This window comes from Rattus norvegicus, chromosome 12 (genome assembly GCF_036323735.1).
Source record: "Rattus norvegicus strain BN/NHsdMcwi chromosome 12, GRCr8, whole genome shotgun sequence".
Taxonomy (NCBI): Eukaryota; Metazoa; Chordata; class Mammalia; order Rodentia; family Muridae; genus Rattus; species Rattus norvegicus.
In genome coordinates this window covers 37,149,333-37,155,332 of record NC_086030.1, presented here as the reverse complement: position 1 = coordinate 37,155,332, position 6,000 = coordinate 37,149,333, and the positions used below count along the sequence as shown (strand labels likewise).

The 6,000-nt window shown below is 55.5% G+C and overlaps 1 protein-coding gene across 41 annotated transcripts in view; it reads right to left on the bottom strand.

The window, feature by feature from the left end:
* Ncor2 (nuclear receptor co-repressor 2) overlaps nt 1–6,000 on the bottom strand; it is a 161,877-nt gene that overhangs the window by 134,280 nt on the left and 21,597 nt on the right. For 32 of the 41 annotated variants that reach the window (XM_063271499.1, XM_063271502.1, XM_063271507.1 and 29 more), the window contains exon 1: nt 1,559–1,577. The exons of 1 other annotated variant lie outside the window; for it this stretch is intronic. The gene's annotated coding sequence lies outside the window, so the exon portion shown is untranslated. Of the gene's footprint in view, nt 1–1,558; nt 1,605–6,000 lie in introns of those variants that run through there. 8 more of the 41 variants (XM_006249305.5, XM_006249320.5, XM_017598397.3 and 5 more) reach the window with 1 other exon arrangement.

Genomic DNA, 6,000 nt, shown 5'->3' with positions numbered 1-6,000 from the left:
GTCTGCTTCCCTCCTCCCACAAGCATGATGGATCGCCCCAGTGGAGGAAGCTAAGTGCTTGCAGACAAAAAGCCCTTTTATCGTCCTCGGGTGGGCCACTGGCCTGACAGGCAGATAAGTCAGGCTGAGGTGGCTCCCCATTAGGCAGCGAGATGCGGATGGATGGGGGTTGGGGGGGTGCGGGCAGCAGCAACCGAGATGTTCTTTCCACTCTCAAAGACTCGGTGGACAGCCCCGCCCCCACACTCATGCCCACCTCCCTCCTCAGATGAAGCCACAGCCTATGGCTCCAAGAAGTGGCTGGTTGGTGCGGGGCTTGCCTAGAACGCCCAGACACCACACACACCGCACGCGGCGGCCCACACACCTAACTGTACACAGACAACGGAATTCGAAAGAAGTTCAGGGCTGCACAGCAAGTTTAATGCCAGCCTGAAAGAGGAGGGAGAGGAACCATGGCCCTGCTGGCCAGGGTGGGGGCGGGGAAGGATACACATCCCTCCCCCTCCCGACTACTGGGGTGCCTGTAAAGGGCTCAACACAGAGAGAGGAGTCCCAGCCAGAGAGTCCAGTGAAGACTGTACCAGGACCTTTACGTGGGCCGTGTACCCTCCGTCTAAATACCATCCCCCAGATACCAACCTTCTCCCCTTCTCAGGCCTCAATCCAAGGCCGTCTTTATTTTACGTGGATGAGTATTTGCCTGTATGCATGTCTGTGTACCCCATGTGTGACTGGTGTGTGTGGAGGTCCGAAGAGGGATTCTGACCCCCTGGAACTACCACTGAGCCATCACTCCAGCCTCAAATGCCACTTTCTGGAGACTCCATAGGAAGCTGTACCTCACCCCACACATGCACCCATAACTCCCCTCAGCTGGACTCATTCTTTACCCAGCGGTGCCTCCCATCAGGCTTGCCGACCGCTGGCTGCATGCTGACAGGGCATTTGCTCAGCTTGTTAGCAAGCTCTCTCGGTCACCCACTGCTCCACCTACACGCAGTAGGTGCTTCAGGAAGAAGTAGCGGGCCTGTCATCCCAGCGGCAGAAGGATCTCGCACTCAAAGCCCACCTGAGGTGGATGGATGGATGGATGACGTGAGTTCAAGGCCATCCAGGGCAACTTAGTGAGACCCTGTCTCGATATTTTAAAAAAGAGAGGGCTGGAGGTGTGGCTTGGTGGTTAGTGCTTGCCTAGCATGTGTGAGGTCTAGGTTCCATCGCCACTACCACAAAAGAAAGGAAGTAACAAACAACTAATCCATTAATGGATAAAGAACAAACTCTCCCAAGAGAGGAGGGGTGGGGACTCCCCACCCTCACCATCCCCAGCTGTTCCCTGTTCTTCCTAGGCAACCCTGAGGTACCAAGCACCATTGCACACCAACTCCTGCCTGCTAGACAGCCTCTGCCTCCCCAACACCCTACGCCAGCTTCCATCATCAGAAGATGCAGGCAGTATGGACCCACACACACACACACACACACACACACACACACACACACACACACACACACACACCCAAGACAGCAAAGTGGAAATAAAAGATGAACCTACCAGAAACTTCCACCGGGAGGCTGTGTTCCTCAAAGACTCAGGAGCGCTGTGGGAAAAAAACAGGGGTCTTGTCACTAACAAAATTACAGGTCTCACGTGGACAAGGGCTTCCCACAGTGACCCCACGAGGGAGGTGCCTTAGCACACACTACAGAGTGGTAGACTGAGGCTCAAGCGACCCAAGTCTCGCTCCTACAACCCTGGCCTTAGAAGAAAGGACAGAGCCCAGTTTTCCACCTCAACCCCATTGGGTTCCAAGAAGCACACACCCCAGACAGGGACCACCTTAAATAAAAGACCATCATGGCTATGAACATGGTATGACCAAGGACCCTGCCCCAGCGACGCCCCAGGACCCCAAGAACAAGCAAGTGAACTGGCACCTGCTAGGCAGGTCCACTCTCCACCTACACCCCCAACTCCCTAACCGAAAGAGCCCGGTAACTCAGGGATATCATACCACGTACGTACGCTGGGGGCTGAGGCAGAAAGATCATGAGTTCAAGGCCAGAGAACTCCACAGTGCTCAAGGTTGGCCTGAGCAACTTGGTGAGATCCTGTCTACAACTAAAACATACAGAGAAGGGCGGGGGTGGTGGGGTGGCTGGGTGGTAGAACCCCTGCCCAGCACGCATGGGGCCTAAGGTTCAATTCCCCAGTGCTGCCAGGTCAAAAGAAACAAAATTCCTTAACCAAGTCACCACGCAAAGACGGGCAGCAGAGGGTCTGGATCTGAAATGCAGCACAGATGCACTGATAACCGGACAATGGCGACACTGCCAGAGTGCAGATTAAGTCTGGAGCCACCACGTCAGGTGTTGAAAAAACAAGAGGGAAGCAGCTGAGACTCACACGTTGCTGCAGCAAATAGGACGCTATCTGTAAACAGCCAAGAAGGCGTCTGCTGTGAGACCTGCTCCTACAACAGGCTCATGCTTAGAGCAGCTCACGATCCTCCTGCCTCAGCCTCCCCCAAAGGCTAAAACTACAAACCCTACAATGCCCATTCAACCTTCACTCCTTCTTTACTGTGTGGCAAAAGGATGCGCCAGAGAGAAAGCGCAGTGGATAGTGTAACAGAGTCTATACGGCACTGACAGCCGTGACTGTGCAGGTTTGGCATCCTGACCTCGGTCCTCCCTGAAAAACAAGCTGCCCCCCAAAGTCATCTCCGAGACACTTCCCAATGCACCAGCATCTCAGCCCCAAACTATGCTAGACCCCCAAAGATAAAGAGGCCAATGAAGAAGGTGGAGGTATAGCACGTTTAGGCTCTGGAGCAAGCACCCCAGGTACCCAGCAGTGCGGTTTGGAAGCCAGTAGCCTCCCCTCTGTGCCTTAATGTCACATCTCTGAAACGTTCACAGTGGTAGAGACAACCTCACAGACATGCCGAATCTGAATATATAATGAGTCTGGATGTGCATCCTGCATGCTCCTATGACTGCTGGCTGGCACTGCCAGGACTCAATCCAGGGCTGGCGGCACAGCTCCAGGCCCTGCACTCCCACACTGCCTGCCCTGGCAGGCCCCTTAAACTCCAGGCTTGAAGGGGCAGCTGCCGGCGCTCCACAGGAGACCGTGCAGTTGCTTCTTTCTGCCCTGTGTCCTCCTTAAGCCTTTGTTTGCTGTGATGCCCCGGGGCTTGGCACCGGGTTCCGCCATCTGCAGCAACTCCAGAGACAGGCCCTGTGGAAAGCTGGAATGGGGAGGACGGGCATGACTCCCAGAAGTTCCGGTGGCGGCGGCCAGCCACCTGCAGCCTGTCTGTGATGGGTCGGTCAGGCAACTCCAGCCCTTGAAGGTGGGTGCCCTCCCTCCCTGGCGACAGGACAGGCCCCTACCCTGGAAGGTCAGCTGGGAATAGGGCCATCCCCTTCAGGCCCTCACTGCCTGTGACCCCTTCAATGCAGTGCCTAGGGTTCGTACAGGATCGGTATGGGCCAGTGGTGAACAGGTCCGAGGGAGGTATTCCCCCTTTTAGGGAGTCCTAGCAGGACTGCTGAGAGGGACAAGTGCCATGCTGGCTGAGACTGGCAGGAACACACACAGCAGACACAGGGATAGCTGGGGTCCCATGCAAGGCCCTGGGCAGAGCCAACATGGCCACCCATACAGGGACATCTGGTAGGTTTCGACCTAAGCAGCAAGGCCTTCAGCCAGATCTTGGCTAGGGAGGAACAAGGTCCCATGCCACTCTGGAGGACAGTAGAAGTGGCGAGAACCACACCAGGTGAGAGGGGCCAACAGGAAATGCCACAAAGCAGACAGCGGGTGGGTGATTAGGGACATCAGCGTGGACCTGAAGGAAGGCATCTCACGTGGACCCCACAAAGCCAACAGAGGGCTAGAGCAACTCTGCCCACAGGGGGCTATGAGCAGGCCTGTGGACAGCTCAGGGAGAGGACAAAGGGGTGGCCTGGTATCCCAGCCCCTTATTTAGTGCTGACAGTTACCTGAGGTGGCTGTCCCAGCTTCCCTGGAAGGAGGCTGAGGCTGGAGGCTGGAACCTATCCTCCCCACCCCTGATACAGCAGAGCCTGAACCCAGGGATGCTGGGAACCAGGATGGATGGGGTGCAGCTAATACACAGCCTTGTCCTATGTTTTATTGTCAACTTGACACAACCTAGAGTCACCTACAAGAAGCAACCTCTGGGGAAGAATTGCTTCTATTAGACTGGCCTGTGGCCATGTCTATGAGAGACTGCCCTGACTAATGACTGGTATGGGGAGGCACAGCCCACTGTGGGCAGCACCATTTCCTAGGCAGGTGAGTCTCTACAGTATAAGAAAGCTAGCTGAACATGAGGCCAGCAAGCAGCATTTCTCATGGTTTTTGCTTCAGTTGCTGCTTAAGTTCTTGCCCTGATTGCCCTCAATGACGGACTGAGATCCAGAAAGTTTAAGTAGAAATAAACTCTTTCCCCTACAAGTTGATTTTGGTCAAAGTGATTTATCACAACGAAAGAGATCAAACAATAACAGGCAAGGGGGCAGGCAAAGGGGCAAACGAGTGTGCAAGTGCACAGACGCACACAAGCAAGCACGCGCGCGCACACACACACACACACACACACACGCAGGTGAGTACACACTCACACAATCCAGATGGCTAATAGCTAGTTCCCATGTGCAATACTCCTAGCAGGTAGCCTTGCCTCCTGCCATGGGGAGCACTCTCCTGCCACGGGGAGCACTCTCTGGGTTCCTGGCTGCTCACAAGCACACTCAGCAAGCCTCCAGCACTTTCCCTTGCTCTCACTCATTCCCTCCACCACTGGTAATGGCACATGCAGGTTGCTGGGCTGTTTGGGTCACAGCCACTCTGGTTCCTCTTCATAGGCACTTTTCTCAGAAGCACGCACATGGCAAGTCTGCACACTCCTCTCCATCCTGCCCCTCCTGTCCCCTGTGCACACTTGGCAAGTCCTGTCTGCATATCCACAGCTCCTCTCACCCCACAGGATGCCCCCTAACAGCCCTCACGCAGCAGACACACTGAGTATAGGGGTGCCCCTCCTTCCCAGCTAATATCCAGCTCCCCCCTCTGGCCCGGAGGAAGTTCCAAGGGCCCCTCCCGCCCCCTGGGGCTTAGAAGTCAGTTCCCAGCAAAGCAGCTGGGGGGAGGGACATTTTCCAAGACACCTCTCCCAGGCCTCAGGCAGCGCTGTCCTCAAAGGAAGGCCCGTTGGCTGAATTTCCAACTTGCCCCCCTCAATGCCATCCCTGCCTTCCCAGGAATGGGACAAGCACCAACTCCTCCTCCTCTGGGAAGCCACCTGACTGTCCCCCTGCCCAGCTCAAAAACAAAGTAACAGGAGGACAAGAGGCAGTCCTGGAGAACAATGGGCCACCAAAAAAGGGACAAGCCCCTATCTCCAGGCCAGGTAGAGACGTGTGGCCATAAGCACAGAAAGAGGTCAGACCTTAGAGCAACTTGTCAGAGACACAGCCCACACAGGGGCAACAGGAGAAGCAGCTCTAGAAACTCTCAGGGAACCTACAACGGGACAAGGGCTCACAGAAGTGAGGCTGCAGCAAGGAGCTCATGACCAAGAACCAGCTAGCTCTGGAGGCCCTGGGCAGGAACTTCTGCAGGGTCTGGGAAGAGCATGGCACAAAGAGGGGACAAGGAGGACCAACCTCCTCTCACATGTAGGCATTACAGGCATGGGGTGACAGGGCCAGCCTGCACTCCCAGGGCAATCTCTGAACTTGAGGCAGTGCCCTCCCAAGACACTATCTGACACCCACCCCCCAACACACACACACACACACACACACACACACACACACACACACAGAGAGAGAGAGAGAGAGAGAGAGAGAGAGAGAGAGAGAGAGAGAGCGCTAAATAGTCTGGATCTAAGCCATGAGCAAGGCCTAGCTAGCTCTGTGCTACTCGAGGATCCAGCCATGCGAGGCCTATGCCTCCCAGAT